Source organism: Hemibagrus wyckioides, linkage group LG25 (assembly GCF_019097595.1).
Source record: "Hemibagrus wyckioides isolate EC202008001 linkage group LG25, SWU_Hwy_1.0, whole genome shotgun sequence".
Classification (NCBI taxonomy): domain Eukaryota; kingdom Metazoa; phylum Chordata; class Actinopteri; order Siluriformes; family Bagridae; genus Hemibagrus; species Hemibagrus wyckioides.
The window spans coordinates 4,813,055-4,830,786 of NC_080734.1; the positions used below are offsets into that span (position 1 = coordinate 4,813,055).

Below are 17,732 nucleotides of genomic sequence, written 5' to 3' on the forward strand. Positions count from 1 at the left end.
AAATTATGATGGGTAAAAAGAGTTGAGTTTGTGTTTTTAAGTAGGTTTTGCTTCATAATGCAATTGAAAAATTAAAGTCAAAGAATTTGAAAAGATGAAACTACTCACCATCATGTCTCCAGTTATTTTGCTGCTTTGCTCAGAGGTTCTGTAAATCCCTTTGCACTTTTCCATAAGGGATTATTTGCCCTAATATTGTAATCCACAGGGTTTTCTAGCTGCAGAATGAAGAACATAAATAAAAATACCCATGTTAAATGTTAAGCAGGAATATATTTCCTGAAGAAAAATAACAACATCATGTGATCAGGAAGGAAATAATTTGCTAATTTGCTGAGGAGCAACAGGTGTTGAGGGAGTAGAGGAGACAGAAAGCAAGTAGATAGACATAAGTAGGATTAGATACTCAGCTGTGATGCTCCGTGTCTACAGGTTGCCGATGGCCGACGTCACACAACAGCGTCAACATGACGATATGACTTGAAGAGCTGCAGGTATACAGAGTCCAGGATTCAAGCATCATATATATATATATACAGATATATCATATATATATATATATATATATATATATATATATATATATATACAGATCAGCCATAACATTAGAACCATCTGCCTAATTTTGTGTAAATACCAAAACATCTTGTGATTCCAAACACTCTGATCTGAGGAGGCACAGACCTCTGAAGGTGGGCTGTGGTATCCGTCACCAAGACATTAGCAACAGATCCTTTAAGTCTGTTAGGTTTTGAGGTGGAGCCTTTTTTGTCCCACAGATCAGATTGAGATCTGGGGAATTTGAAGCCCAAGTGAACACCTTGAATGCTTTGTTGAGTTCATTATCCTTCTAAAAAAGGCATATGATATTAGGGAATAGCTTCGCCATAAAGGGGTATACTTGGTTTGCAGGTATGTTTAGGTAGATGGTACATGACAAAGTAACATCCATGTGAATGCCAGGACCTAAGAGTTCCTAGAAGAACATTGCCCAGAGTATTCCTCAGGTAAGAGAAGCACATGCACCCACTGTCCACATGATTCATCAGACCAGACCACCTTCTTCCATTGCTCCGTGATCCAGTTCTGATGCTCATGCACAAGCCCTTTGTAGGTGCTTTCAATGGTGTACAGGAGTCAGCATGGGCACTCCGACCGCTCGGCAGCTACACAGCTTCATACACAGCAACCTATGATGCTCTGTACCTTTCTATCATTAACCTTTTCAGCAATCGCTGTTACAGTAGCTCTTCTCTGGGTTCGGATCAGACGGGCTCGCCTTCGCTCCCAATGTGCATCAATAATCCATGAGTGCTCATAACCCTGTCTTCTTTCTTTGGACCACTGTTGGTAGTTTATAACCACTGCATACTGGGAACATCACACAAGACCTGCTGTTTTGGAGAAGCCCTGACCCAATCATCTAGACATCACCATATAGACCTTGCTCAAATTCCCATTTTTCCTGGTTCCAACACATCAACTTTTGAGAACTGACTGTTCACTTGCTGTCCAATATATCTCACGCCCTGACAGACACCATTGTTTTACCAAGATAATCATGTTATTCACCTCAACTGTCTGTGTGTGTGTGTGTGCAAATCCTGCAAATCCTTCACTTGACCCTCTTCTTAGTCTCTCAAAGATTGAGTAAAAAGTGTGTGTGCTATAAGATGCATACACACACACACACACTTTTTACTCAATCTTTGAGAGACTAAGAAGAGGGTCAAGTGAAGGATTTGCAGAATTAAGCTAAGACTCAAGTCGTATTAACCGCAAGCTGGCGCCACGGATGGCCTCGGCACAATGCTCTCTAGTACTTTCTATGTTTTTGTTTATTGTCTCTGTGTTCAGCTATCCTACCTGATTATATACACTGGAGAAGAACTGCTTCAGTGTCAGGCAGTTCACCTGAGACACCTTTTCATCAGTTTTTACAAACCTGCAAGGTTTTAGACTGTAAACTAAACCTATAGTGCAGTTATTTATTTCTGTACTTAATAAACTTGGCCAAAGAACCTGATCTGATGATGAATAGGCTCGCTATGATGCTACATGTCTCCTAGTAGAAAACACTTCTAATAACAAGCAAATAGCAATAAATCATCTAGAATCATATGGAATTTTATCTAGGTTAGAAGAGAGAAAACTGGGGAGAAGACTTGTGAAGAAACAAGGGTTTATCTATGCTATAGCATAAGTGATAACAGGCACATTACCTTTAATTCTAAAAGGAACTTATGATGTGTCATTTGTTCATTAATAACAAAATTAAACAAATAAATTGAATCAAATTAAATAAACAGGAAGTGCACAAAATGTTGTGTTTCTGATTTAAGACACAGGATTTAAATAAAATTTGCATTGTAGTTTATGCACCATTATGGAACAACATCTAATATTAGGAATTAAAACACACAAAACAACAAAATGTTTCTCAGCCCCAGCGTTTAATTCATTACAGTGTTTGTTTAGAGAAAAATAAAGGCCTAGGAGGATCTGAAAGTGTTTCCCAAGAGCATGAGAGCAGTGCACAGCTTTCCCTGCCTGATCTCCAGGAGCGGAAGATCACCTTCACCAATCAGACGCGATAAAGCAGGGAAAGCATTAAACTCTGTGGCGCTTTGCATCCTGTGGTACTCGACTTTGATATCCCTGATCACGAGGGATTTGGTATTAGCCATGCTAGTTTGTCACTAATGGGATTCCCAGCTCTTAGCTAATTCACACACGTGATTCAGGACAGATCTGAATCTGCATATACTAATACTGCAGCAGCAAGTGGAAAACAGTATTTCTGTCTGTCCCACTTTACCTCACAATAACTCCTCTCTACCTTCAAATATATTCATTCAAATACTTCAGGAACCTTAGTGCATGAATCCATTGAACAGCTCAAGCTTAAGTCATGGTTTTTAAGTTCTTTTACGTCGAACAGAAAGTTCACAAGTGAAGTCTGGAGAAAGACTTCTGTTTTAAACCTAAAACACCACGTGATCTTACAAAAAATAAAAAATAAAAAATGACATGCCACTTTCAGTATAAAATCACACATAAATCCCTTCAAGACGCATCACCATTTTGGGAAACTCCTGTGTAATTGTATTTTTTTTGCATAATGTTTTTAAAGTATTTGACTCTGCACTTCTGTTTCTGCCCATTGCAGTAGTTTTATCATTTATAATAAGTTGTTTTTTTTTTTTTTAAGTTTTTATAATTCTTTGTCAAGGGCTGTTACTGCTAGTTCTGTCCTATGTTGAAAAAAAGAAATAAATAAAATATAGTTTTATTAAAGCAGTGAGTGTTACTGTTTCATATTAAGAGAGAGAGAGAGAGAGAGAGAGAGAGAGAGCGAGCGCTGTGGCTTCTTGTCAGAGTCAAGCTCAAAATAACTCTTTAAATTAGAAATGATTTCTAGACTCTTTATTTCTGTCTGTGTGTTAGAGACAGATCAACATCATTATGGAGTTGCATGCCACCATAAAAGCTGCAGAAGGATTTGGGGTTAAATGCATTGCAAAGTGATGCTATAAATGTAATTAAAACACATTTATTCCACAATTTGCTGCACATAGTTTAAAACTAATGAATACAGATCTCTTCCAAAGTCTTAGGATGGGGAGTTTGGGTCAGTGTGTGTCCTAAACTGTGCCTGTGGTCACAGTGTCCACTCAGTCTCTGTAAGCACAACCCCAGTACTCTGCTCCTCTAGGAAGAAAGCACCATGTCCTCCACACCTACACAAAACAACTGGGGGCATTTAACAACCATTTTAGACATATTACACCTGATTCCTTGGACAATAAGGGCATCTAACTAACGTATACATTGATATGGATTACATGTAGCTGTGTGGAATCGCCCATCTTCTCACTTGCTTAAGACAGGTTCAAACACTAACCGGTAGAGTCGCGTGTCAGTGACGTCACCTTACTGATTGGCTAGAGAAGGGCAGTAGGTTGAGAAGCAGTGGTCCAATGGGGACTTTTATCCCTCCCCCTAATCTGCATAAAACTCTACGCGTGATTTTTGGAATAACGAACACTAGCATCCTTGTGATTCACGTGTTTTATTTATTTTTACCAGCACGATAATTTTATTTTACGAGTACGATATTTTATGGCGCGGATTTGACGCCATATAAAACATTCAGGGTTGGATTAAAATCTTTCCGGTCTCGAGACCTATTGATAATGATTTGCCCTAGCCACGCCCCTGGTTACCACAATCAATTTTTTTTCTTTGAATATTTGCATAAAAGTTCAGTAACCATGGTAACCTGACTGTAATAAAGCACCATAGTAAAACCACAGTACACAGTAATCTAGGTTATTAGTACAGAAGCAGGGATTTATCATCGGAATAGGATAAAGAAAACCATCATCATCATCATCATCATAAGGGTGGTGATAAGGGAATGCATCCCGGGTGGGATACTAGTCCATTATGTGCACACTGTTTCACAACTAAAACCATGTTATAAGTTAAACCTCTTGTCAGAAGCAACCAGGTTGACGCCAGAAAAACACACACGAAGCATTATTATGGCAATTGGGTCAACCAGAGATAATTTAACTCCCCAGTTTTCTGGGGTTGGTGGTTCGATTTCCAGTGTATGTGGAGCTTACATGTTTTCCCTCTGCTTTGTGGGTTTCCTCTGGGTACTCTGGTTTCCTCCCTCAGTCTAAAGACATACATTGTAGGCTGATTGTGTGTGTGCGTGTGTGAGAGAGAGGGAGATTGTGCCCCATGATGGACTGTCACTCCATACAGGGACCTTAGCATGGTCCTTAGGAGCATTATGACCTCAGGTATAAAAGATAATATTCAGTACATTATGATTTATTTAACAGCCAGTCGGTTAATTTAACACTCATTCATTGAATAATTACCTGAAGTTGAGCATTAATAAGCAGGTCAACATGAGCAGCTGGAGCCATTTTCTACCCTCAACGTTCTGCTCACGTCAGCTGTAATAACTGTGTTCGGATTGAATTTCCAGTTACATGAAATAGAAATCAGTTAAATGTACACAAGAGAATGAAATTAGTGCCATATGCCAACCCAGGAACAGGATTTAACTCCTAGCGCTGTAATTTAGCATGCAGCAGACATTAGAGAGGTCAAACTTGGTGCTAGAGTTTTGCTGTAATGTATGATGTTCATTTTAACAGCGAATAAAAATGCTAGTCGTTTTGTTTGAGCTTGTCTTCCTCCATTACAGGAAAACATCACTATTATCAACGATTACATGCCTTTTTGTGTAAAGTTTGGTGGATTGTTAGATGGTTTTGTATCGTCGTTATTCCTCTGATGAGTTTAGCAGTTGTGTGTCACAAGAGGACATCGTTTATTTCTATCACAGCTACAGTGGTGTTTAAGAAACATTAAATGTTAGGAATAAGTGTCAGGTTTCACTGTTTGATCCTAAAAACCAACTTTTTATCATTCACCTTTTATTCAGCGACGTCATTCATGATCATATTTATGACAAATTCAGATAAAAAAAAAAAACCTTTATACATCTATGTTTGACTTCACGGTGCAAAATCACACATCCTCCACATTCATAAATACAAATAATATGGATATTCTGATATTTTCTCCCAAAAAGCAATATCTCATATTGGGTTCCAAAAATAAACTTATTCATAAACAGGATTCTAGCATTTATAAAACATGTTGATAAAAAGGCTATCTATCTGTGTATAGATAGATAGATAGATAGATAGATAGATAGATAGATAGATAGATAGATATTAGTAACAGCATATAATTTGTTTTATTAAACTATTACAATTTTAAACCTTCCTCTGTAATTTTCAATACATTTCCAATAACATGAACATTTTCTATTCAAATTCTAAAAAGCTTATAAAAAGATAAGAATAAAAACATAATAAGTTTCTGTCCCCTAGATGGCGCTGTAACTCAGGCATAATAAGGTCTGTTTGTGTTTTTTTAAATACAAAATGTTGGACGCTGAGACATTTACAAAAAATGAATGAATGTTTTACACCTTCACACACACACACACACACACACACACAGCTTGAGTAACCAGGAGGAAACCTTTTGATTATTTTAAATTGAATCTATTAAATGAAAACTAAACTGTGTCCTGATCTACAGTGCTGTGAAAACGATTTTTTATTTTCTTGCATATTTGTCACTCTTAAATGATTCAGATCATCAAGATAAAATGCGGTTTTTAATGATAATTTCATTTGTCAGGGAAAAAAAGCTGTCCAAACCTACCTGACCCTATGTGAAAGAGTCATTTATTTATTTATGTGTTATTTACCAGGTGGATTACAGTCTATAAGAAGTCTGCGTCTTTTCTATTAAAATATATAAAATATCAATTCACTACTAAAATCTAGCCATGGGGGTCACAGTCCAGTGACTTCTGTGCCGGTCCCAAGCCCAAGAATTTAATACCGGATCGGTCGAGGCCCGGATTAACAACGACCGCCATGGGTGCCATTAACCTACAGGGCCTAAAGTTAGAGATTGAGGTCCCACCCTGTCACATGGCTGGCCTACCTATCTAAGAGGGAAGGTGAGAGGAAAAATGTGTTCTCATCACACGTACATACACTATATTGCCAAAAGTTTTGGGACACCCCTCCAAATCATTGAATTCAGGTGTTGTTTTTCAGGGGTTGGGGTTGGGCTTGAGTTTGGTGTGGGGGAACTTCTCAGTCCTGACCTCAACCTGAAAGAACACCTTTGGGATGAATTAGAGTGAAGACTGCGAGCCAGACCTTCTCGTCTGACTAAAAAAAAATTGACAAAAAATTCACCACTGTTGCCAAGTCCACATAAAATATGTGACTTTTAGCCGTTGTGTGAAAAAATCCTGGGACCCGGGTTGCGGTTTTTTGGGGTTATTTTAAAAAATATGGTTGCTTGTTAGGAAAATCTGACAAGCAACTTCGTTTCTTTACATTTATGGTTGCCGTTTCCTCCAGTTCTTTGATTGACACTTAGTCTGTTCTCAGTTATTAGCTAATCAGTGCAGTAATATAAATGCTGTAGCCTAATGCGTAAACATTCCACCCCCTCCTCCTCCTCCTCCTCCTCAAAGGAGTTAAATCACGTTCAACGTGAAGGCGTGTGACGCTGTAATCCCGAGCGAGTAGTTGATGTAATAAACATGTAAATTTCCACAAACATGCCGCCAACAAAGTGGTCCAAGTATGGCTAAAAAGTACAACAAAGACTGGGAAAAGAATACACAACTTAAAGACTGGATAGGTCAAGTGGTCAGTGATGAAAGTAAAGCGATGTGCAGGTACTGTGAAAGGGAGACTCTCACACACCATGGAGATGTCCTACAACATGCAAGCACAGACAAACACAAGAGAAATTCCAAGCCATCTTCGTCAACACGTCTAACGGACATGGGTTTTACAGTGTCAAAATCTTGCACTGTAAATCAAAAGGCTGAGCTTCACCTAGCATGTTATGTCGCTTGTCACGCAGCGGTCAGTTCATTTGATCACTCGGGTGAACTGGTAAACTCGGCCTTTGAAAAGGACTTGAGCATTCATTGTACAAAATGTACAGCACTTATCAACAACATCATAGCTCCATGCATGTTCAAAGACTTGGTAAAAGATATCGGAGAGACTCAGTGTTCACTGGAGATCGATGAGAGCACAGACGATGCTACGGTAAAGCAGCTATGTGTAGTAGTGCGTTATTTCAGTGTCTCATTGAACAAAATTGTAAACATTTTTGGGCTTAGTGGATATGCAGGGAGAGACAGCAGAGGTAGAAGCATCGCGACAACACTGATGGAGTTTCTTGACAAAATTGGTCTTGATTTCAAGAAGTGTGTCTTCATCTGAACTGATGGCTGTATTGTCATTGTTGGACAGAAAAACTCTGTTTACACTCACCTTCTCAAAAAGAATGAGAAACTGCAGCTGCTTAAGTGCGTGTGTCTTTCAGCAAAGGCGTCGAAACACTGCCTCGCAATCTCAAGTTTTTTAAATTCACCTTCACACAATTGGTTTTCTCACTGAGGCGCAAAGAATATGCCAAAATGTACTACTTAATCAACCCCGGTGAAACGCCACTGATGCTAGTGCAGCTTTCAGGCACTAGATGTGACTGCTGTGTTCGTGTACTAGAGCAATGGGATGAACTGAAGTTACATTTTCAGCTGTGCAAAGATGCAGAATAAGTTCCCAGCAAATATCAATACCTGGAAATCCATGACATCGTTCATCCCACCAGTGATTCTATCACAGAACAAACCACAGTTAGCCACAGAGCAGGTACATTTTTCATTTTACAATGTTTTTGTAATGTATTAATAATCATGGACTATAATAAAAACACCCTAATACTAGGTCTATACTAATAGTAAACAGTAGATACCAATCTAGCCAATCACTAAAGTGACGTCACTGACGCGCGACACTGTCCCCTAATATACATAAAACTTTACTTGTGATTTTTGCAGTGGCGGGCCGTGCATTTCACACCTAGGCCTTCACTGGTGTCCTTCCTGAATTAATCCACCTCTATACCATCTTTATGACGCCACCATGGGCGTCGCTAGGCCATTTTCTACTCAGCCCTCCTAAAATTCTGCGATTCTCCATAAACTGTACACAAACTAGTGATCGCCTCAGTCCCCTTTAAATTTCATATGAAAACGGCGGCAGACTTCGGCTCCTCCCCGTCTTTCAGCACGTTCTTCAAACCACACACCGTGGCGTCACAGAGCGAGGATCAGAGGACAAGTGTGTGTGTGTGTGTGTGTGTGATCAGGAAGACTCGTATTTGGCTTGTTTTTTTGTATTTTGGCTTGTTCAGTACTCAAATGTTATACACATCTATGCAATACAGTGGAATGCTGCAATAAGTTTACCATCCTACTCTGTTAGTCAAACCTTTATTTTATTTTATTTATTTATTTTTTTTTACTATTATACCCTCATTGGGGCTGAGCCCCCCTTAAATGAAAATTCTTGAATCGCCTCTGGACGCCACGGCAGTAGATCCTAATCAACTGTTAAATAAAAAGTAAAAAAGAAATTAGACTACAGTATTTCACACCTCACAAGGAATAGTCAATTTTATTACGGTTACTTTTCTCAAAAAAGTCATTCTTGATGCCGTATGCAGCAAACTGTAATCTCCAGAGGACGCAGCATCCGAAATGAGATCCAGCGAATATAGAAACACTGTATATGGGCGGGTCGCTGCCTCTGACTACTCCAATTATCCAATCAAAGGACGGGAAATTGCTTACGTAATCGTATGCCTGCTAGATGGCCCCAGTGATGCCAACTCGAAATCTGATTGGTTAAGGTAACAATTTCATTGCCACATATTTTAAGCTACGGGCGCCTGCACTTTTGTTTCCGAAGGCCTTGAGGCAAGTGTTCACTCTGGGAACACATGATGTCAGCCACTGGCTGAAATATGATTGGATAAATACTTTTATCATAAATATACACTACTGGAAGCAGCGCAACCGAGAGAAAAGCTATGAAATGTAGAGAATAGACTATTGGGAAAAGTTTAATACAAATTCATGGAAAAATATATTAAAATATAAATATATAAAATGAAAAAATAAAAATATAAATATATTAAAATGCAAGTCAGTGATTCAGATCACTGCTGTTTAGGCCAGCAGAGAAGGCCTTGCTGGCTCTGACGGTCTGCCAACTGGATTTTTGGAATAACAAACTAGCAACCTGGAAAGAACAAACATCTGAGTAAAGAAAGCATGGAACATAAACGTTTGTTTTTAATTTTTATCGCTTCGAGTGTTTTTTTATTTGTTTGTTTGTTTTATTTTTTGAATTGTGTTTTCAATTCTGTGATTCACAGAATCGAATCGAATGTATTATTATTTTTAAGTGTATTATATTTTTTTACAGGTATGATACTCATGGCGCTAATTTGATGCCATCATAATCACCTGATAAATGGCTATTTACAGTCCTGCATTAATACCAGTTTGATTTCAAGTTTGTTTATATATACACTGAACAAAATTATAAACGCAACACTTTTGTTTTTGCCCACATTTTTCATGAGCTGAACTCAAAGATCTAAGACTTTTTCTATGTACACAAAAGGCCTATTTCTCTCAAATATTGTTCACAAATCTGTCTGAATCTGTGTTAGTGAGCACTTCTCCTTTGCCGAGATAATCCATCCACCTCACAGGAGTGGCATATCAAGATGCTGATTAGACAGCATGATTATTGCAGAGGTGTGCCTTAGGCTGACCACAATAAAAGGCCACTCGAAAATGTGCAGTTTTATCACACAGCACAATGCCACAGATGTCGCAAGTTTTGAGGGAGCGTGCAATTGGCATGATGACTGCAGGAATGTCCACCAGAGCTGTTGCCCATGAATGTTCATTTCTCTACCATAAGCCGTCTCCAAAGGCGTTTCAGAGAATTTGGCAGTACATCCAACCGGCCTCACAACCGCAGACCATGTGTAACCACACCAGCCCAGGACCTCCACATCCAGCATCTTCACCTCCAAGATGGTCTGAGACCAGCCACACGGACAGCTGCTGCAACAATCGGTTTGCATAACCAAAGAATTTCTGCAAAACTGTCAAAAACCGTCTCAGGGAAGCTCATCTGCATGCTCGTCGTCCTCATCGGGGTCTCGACCTGACTGCAGTTCGTCGTCGTAACCGACTTGAGTGGGCAAATGCTCACATTCGATGGCGCCTGGCACTTTGGAGAGGTGTTCTCTTCACAGATGAATCCCGGTTTTCACTGTGCAGGGCAGATGGCAGACAGCGTGTATGGCGTCGTGTGGGTGAGGTGGTTTGCTGATGTCAAAGTTGTGGATCGAGTGGCCCATGGTGGCGGTGGGGTTATGGTATGGGCAGGCGTATGTTATGGACAACGAACACAGGTGCATTTTATTGATGGCATTTTGAATGCACAGAGATACCATGATGAGATCCTGGCCCATTGTTGTGCCATTCATCCACAACCATCACCTCATGTTGCAGCATGATAATCCACGGCCCCATGTTGCAAGGATCTGTACACAATTCCTGGAAGCTAAAAACATCCCAGTTCTTGCATGGCCAGCATACTCACCGGACATGTTACCCATTCAGCATGTTTGGGACGCTCTGGATCGGCGTATACGACAGCGTGTTCCAGTTCAAACTGGGCTTTTCATAATATGGCTGATGTAAATATGTTAGATTCGTGTGTGACTTTTAAGCTTATGTCAAAATACACATACACGTCTATTTTGAACTCTAGCAGAAAAACAGTGAAAATGGAGAATAAACAAACCTGGCAGATTGTTTTGAACACAGGACTGAGTTCATGAAAGTCTTGGGTGTGTGCCCATAGAAAAACAGCTAAATTATAACACTCAGAAAGACCTTTTATTTGGGGTAAAGTGGCTGATGTGCCTAACTTTTTTCAGCAGAGCCTCTGTTCCACTGAATAATCCATGACTATTCATGAATATGTAAGATCTATTGACACCTGGCTCAGGTGACACCAGGTTTCCCCTGGACTCCTGTTGCTGTCTCACCTGTTCGCACCTATACATTCAGATTCCTCCTACAGAAACAGGGTACACTGAGGCCAGGTTTTGTTCAGAGAAACAAAAAATAAAGCATGGTTTCTGAAATTTTCACTGAAATGCAGTTCTTTTAGAACATTCGCTAAAAGTCATATTCACAACCACATTCCAGCCTTTCACAGACAACGTGCACTGTGATCTTTTATTTTTTGGGTGATCTGATATGATGACTGGAATACAGCTGCTCACATCGGCGCGCGCTTTTTTACTTTTATTTACTGTTTATTTAGCGAGTATATATTTGTGCTATGTTGTTTTTCTGTGGTACTATTATTGATTTTACATTTCGTCTGCTTAGCAAAACAACATATACACAAATATATACTCGCTAAATAAACGCTGCCTTTTGCAAAGTGAAAGCGCGCGCCGATGTGAGCAGCTTTATTTCAGTCATAAATTCACAAACCCACATTCTAGACATTCACGGTCAAATAATTATTCGATGCTGGACACAAACAGCAAAAAAAAGCATGATGATTACTATTATTTGAAATTGTACACACCTTTTTATTCTGTTGGACACGGGCATCAGCACATCACTCCCCCCAAACAACACAGCAGTTAGCATTTACTTCCATCTGAATAGAGTCGTTTACATAAATCCTCCATGTGAATGGAGCGCTAAGTGAGGGGCGGGGCTCCGGGGAGTGTGGAGACGAGAATTTGACATACACTATATTGCCAAAAGTATTCGCTCACCTGTCTTGACTCGCATATGAACTTAAGTGACATCCCATTCCTAATCCATATGGTTCAATATGACGTCGGTCCACCCTTTGCAGCTATAACAGCTTCAACTCTTCTGGGAAGGCTGTCCACAAGGTTTAGGAGTGTGTTTATGGGAATTTTTGACCATTCTTCCAGAAACGCATTTGTGAGGTCACACACTGATGTTGGACGAGAAGGCCTGGCTCTCAGTCTCCGCTCTAATTCATCCCAAAGGTGTTCTATCGGGTTGAGGTCAGGACTCTGTGCAGGCCAGTCAAGTTCCTCCACACCAGACTCTGTCATCCTTGTCTTTATGGACCTTGCTTTGGTCACTGGTGTACAGTCATGTTGGAAGAGGAAGGGGCCAGCTCCAAACTGTTCCCACAAAGTTGGGAGCATGGAATTGTCCAAAATGTCTTGGTATGCTGAAGCATTCAGAGTTCCTTTCACTGGAACTAAGGGGCCAAGCCCAGCTCCTGAAAAACAACCCCACACCATAATCCCCCCTCCACCAAACTTTACACTTGGCACAATGCAGTCAGACAAGTACCGTTCTCCTGGCAACCGCCAAACCCAGACTCGTCCATCAGATTGCCAGATGGAGAAACGCGATTCGTCACTCCAGAGAACGCGTCTCCACTGCTCTAGAGTCCAGTGGCGGCGTGCTTTACACCACTGCATCCGACGCTTTGCATTGCACTTGGTGATGTATGGCTTGGATGCAGCTGCTCGGCCATGGAAACCCATACCATGAAGCTCTCTGCGCACTGTTCTTGAGCTAATCTGAAGGCCACATGAAGTTTGGAGGTCTGTAGCGATGGACTCTGCAGAAAGTTGGCGACCTCTTCGCACTATGCGCCTCAGCATCCGCTGACCCCGCTCCGTCAGTTTACGTGGCCTACCACTTCGTGGCTGAGTTGCTGTCGTTCCCAAACACTTCCACGTTCTTATAATACAGCTGACAGTTGACTGTGGAATATTTAGGAGCGAGGAAATTTCACGACTGGATTTGTTGCACAGGTGGCATCCTATCACAGTTCCACGCTGGAATTCACTGAGCTCCTGAGAGCGACCCATTCTTTCACAAATGTTTGTAAAAACAGTCTGCATGCCTAGGTGCTTGATTTTATACACCTGTGGCCATGGAAGTGATTGGAACACCTGATTCTGATTATTTGGATGGGTGAGTGAATACTTTTGGCAATATAGTGTACCTTTGTTTTTTATTTTTAACATTAATTTAATAACAAACATTTATTTGGCAATACACTTTTTGGAAAGACAACCGTCTGCCGTTTGTGTACATATTATTTTCTGGGTTGCTACAATATCATTTCATTTACAAAAACACTTTCAAAAAGAAAAAAAGTGATTGGCATCGTTGACGATGCCGTCAACCCCAGAACCACTAAGATACAGTGTTGCTAAGCTACAGCAGCTGTGCTGAGGTCATGTGACTGAGGTCATGTTAGGTCATGTGACTGAGGGCATGTTAGGGCGTGTGACTGAGGGCATGTTAGGGCGTGTGACTGAGGGCATGTTAGGGCGTGTGACTGAGGGCATGTTAGGGCGTGTGACTGAGGGCATGTTAGGGCATGTTAGGGCATGTGACTGATGTCATGTGACAACAGAATCAGACTCAGAATTAGAACAGTGACGTGGGACTGCTGAAGAGATCATTTCTACTTTGGAGACTTGACGGTTCACACTTTCAGACTGAGGTAAGAGAGATTTTTTTGTGTCTTCAATCTGACAAGTGTTTAAAACAATAATTTAATGATCTAAATGAAAACAATATCCATTTAGTCAAAGTAGCTCTTAAAGGAAAACAGGTTGGAGAACCCTGCTCTATAAAGTTCTGCTGTTGTTGTGTAGATTTGTAGAAGTTCAGTGAAGATTATGGCAAAGAAGGTGATGAGAAAACACGTTCAGTTTTTTGTTCCTCATAATGTAAAAGAAGAAGATGAACGTTATTCATGCAGTGAAGCTAAAACACACTGAACATCCTGAACTCCACAACCTCACTGTCCTTTTAGCTCCTTCGAGCCATGATCACAACATATCTTCCTCTTCTTCTCCCTCTCTTTGACTCCAGGGGAAGTCTTGTGTCTTGTTAGCTCTCTGAGAAGGTGCTTCGAAGGCAGAAAGCAGAAGAACCCAAGTGGCTGATGAAACTTCACCAGCTTCTGCCAGGCAATACAGAACATTGTAGCCCTTCTGATGAACAGAAAGAGTCCAGGTTTAAATCTGAGGAACATCTAGCGTTCGACCCTTCAGTTCACAGTACGTTACAATCCTCACAGAACCTGATGGTCAGCCCTCCAGATGATGATTCATCAGTGTCCAGTGGCATGTGGTTCTGTCCTGGTGAGAGTGATGGTCTGCCCTCCAGATGTAGACGGATGAAAGTTCATCACTCAGGCAAAACCAAAGCCCATTACTCTCCTCATCACCGGTACAGACTATTCATTTAGATTTGATCTGAGGAGATTTTGTGATATTTGAGTTTCAGTATAGTTTGTAAACTCTCCTCATCACCTTTACATTTAGATTTTATTTGATAAGATTTTGTTATCAGTGCTATAGTTATTAGTGCAGTCATAAATGTTAAGTTTTTTTAACTATAAAACATCACTGGCAAGGACACAGACTAAACATGTATTATGAAAAGTGATGTCTATAATATTTAGATTATTATTATTACACCTGACATCACATGCATATAGATGCACATTGAATATTCTTTGAACTCAGAACTACTAAGTTCAGATCAAAATTGTTGAGAATAATCAAAACAATTCTAAATGTAAGTTTATTCCTACCGTTCCTATCCTATCACGCCTCAGCTAGCGTACTTCACATCACTTATTCTGCCTCACCTTACCTGCATCACCCGGCCTGCATCACCCAGCCTGCCCCACTCAGCCCAGCTCACACAGCTTGCCCCATATGGCTAACCCCCCCCCGACCTGCCCTGCTTTGCCTGTACACGTAGTCTGCCCTGCCCTGCCTGGCCCGTCCGGCCTGCCCCGCCTGCCTACCTGAGCCCCGCGGCCTCTGCTCACCGCTCACCAGACCTGCGCATGCTAGTTATCCCTGCTAGGTAGATATTTGTGTAGGTGGGGTGTAGATAGGTAGAGATTTGTGTAGGTGGGGTGTAGATAGGTAGATAATTGTGTAGGTAGGTAGATATTTGTGTAGGTGGGGTGTAGGTAGGTAGATATTTGTGTAGGTGGGGTGTAGATAGGTAGATATTTGTGTAGGTAGGTAGATATTTGTGTAGGTGGGGTGTAGGTAGGTAGATATTTGTGTAGGTGGGGTGTAGATAGGTAGATATTTGTGTAGGTAGGTAGAGATTTGTGTAGGTGGGGTGTAGGTAGGTAGATATTTGTGTAGGTGGGGTGTAGATAGGTAGATATTTGTGTAGGTGGGGTGTAGATAGGTAGATATGTGGGTAGGTAGATATTTGTGTAGGTGGGGTGTAGATAGGTAGATATGTGGGTAGGTAGATATTTGTGTAGGTGGGGTGTAGATAGGTAGATATGTGGGTAGGTAGATATTTGTGTAGGTGGGGTGTAGGTAGGTAGATATTTGTGTAGGTGGGGTGTAGATAGGTAGATATGTGGGTAGGTAGATATTTGTGTAGGTGGGGTGTAGGTAGGTAGATATTTGTGTAGGTGGGGTGTAGATAGGTAGATATGTGGGTAGGTAGATATTTGTGTAGGTGGGGTGTAGATAGGTAGATATTTGTGTAGGTGGGGTGTAGATAGGTAGATATGTGGGTAGGTAGATATTTGTGTAGGTGGGGTGTAGATAGGTAGATATGTGGGTAGGTAGATATTTGTGTAGGTGGGGTGTAGGTAGGTAGATATTTGTGTAGGTGGGGTGTAGGTAGGTAGATATTTGTGTAGGTGGGGTGTAGATAGGTAGATATGTGGGTAGGTAGATATTTGTGTAGGTGGGGTGTAGGTAGGTAGATATGTGGGTAGGTAGATATTTGTGTAGGTGGGGTGTAGATAGGTAGATATGTGGGTAGGTAGATATTTGTGTAGGTGGGGTGTAGATAGGTAGATATGTGGGTAGGTAGATATTTGTGTAGGTGGGGTGTAGATAGGTAGATATGTGGGTAGGTAGATATTTGTGTAGGTGGGGTGTAGATAGGTAGATATGTGGGTAGGTAGATATTTGTGTAGGTGGGGTGTAGGTAGGTAGAGATTTGTGTATATATGAGCAGGTGTGTAGGTGTGTGTAGATGAGCAGGTGGTGTGTAGGTCAGTAGGTGTGTGTAGGTGGTCTGTCAGTGAGCAGCTAGGTGGACAGTTGTGTAGGTCAGTAGGTGTGTGTAAGTGGTCAGTCAGTGAGCAGCTAGGTGGACAGTTGTGTAGGTCAGTAGGTGTGTGTAAGTGGTCAGTCAGTGAGCAGGTAGGTGGACAGTTCTGTAGGTCAGTAGGTGTGTGTAGGTGGTCTGTCAGTGAGCTGGTAGGTGGACAGTGTTCAGGTCAGTAGGTGTGTGTAGGTGGTCAGTCAGTGAGCTGGTAGGTGGACAGTTGTGTAGGTCAGTAGGTATGTGTAGGTGGTCAGTCAGTGAGCTGGTAGGTGGACAGTTGTGTAGGTCAGTAGGTTGAGTTTCAGTTGTTTAGGTGTGAAGTAGAGCTGCACGATTCTGGACCAAATGAGAAATACGTCGTTTTTTTAGAATATAAATCACGCTTTTCTATTTCTATGAACTTTAGTGATTTAGAAACCCTGCACCTTAAATTACCAAACGTAAACAAAACAGAAAAAATGCTCTTTGCTTTTATTAAATTTAAACAAATAAAAACAAATGACTACCAGGTTTTTCATGAGAAATAAATAAATCACAATTTTGCCATAAAAATATTCATATAAAATAGAAGAAGCCCTCAAAATGTAATAAAAAGAGGCACTTCTTGTTTCACTTTTGTAGTAATAAATAGAATTTATTTAAAATATTAATAATTAATTTTAATACATGTATTTTAAATTCTATTATTTAAATAGAATTTAAATTAAATTAAATTAAAACGTAAAATCATCTTAATAATCTATAATAAGAATAATTAATAAAAATAATCTTATTATGTTTATTAGTTTTAATCTTATGTTTATCTTCTTTTTAAGCCTTTTAGTAAAATAAATTAGACATTATTTTAATTTAATGTGCTGTGTGAATCCAATTCCATCTAATGTTTTAAATGATAATTTTTACTCACATGTGAAAGACAGTGTGAAGGTGTTTGTAACAACATCGGTTTAGTGTCATTCAGTTAGTCATTTATTGACGCTCCCCTGCGCTGAATAACGTCGCTTTTATTAACGTTAGTGTGGTCTGGAATGTGTCAGGTGATTAAACAGGTTGGTGGTGTTACCCTTTGGTGTAGAGACCGTGAGTA

General features: G+C 40.4%; 2 long non-coding RNA genes across 2 annotated transcripts; one reads left to right on the plus strand and one right to left on the minus strand.

Annotated features, from left to right (window-relative positions):
* Window positions 1-108: 108 nt before the first annotated feature.
* LOC131345710 (uncharacterized) lies at window positions 109-12,169 on the minus strand. Its single transcript, XR_009203521.1, has 3 exons — window positions 12,114-12,169; window positions 407-488; window positions 109-218 (listed from the first exon to the last, which is right to left on the minus strand). It is a non-coding gene; the product is annotated as an uncharacterized LOC131345710 (long non-coding RNA).
* Window positions 12,170-13,976: 1,807 nt separating this feature from the next.
* LOC131346072 (uncharacterized) lies at window positions 13,977-17,185 on the plus strand. The gene is made up of 3 exons (XR_009203566.1): window positions 13,977-14,039; window positions 14,414-15,979; window positions 16,089-17,185. It is a non-coding gene; the product is annotated as an uncharacterized LOC131346072 (long non-coding RNA).
* Window positions 17,186-17,732: the final 547 nt, after the last annotated feature.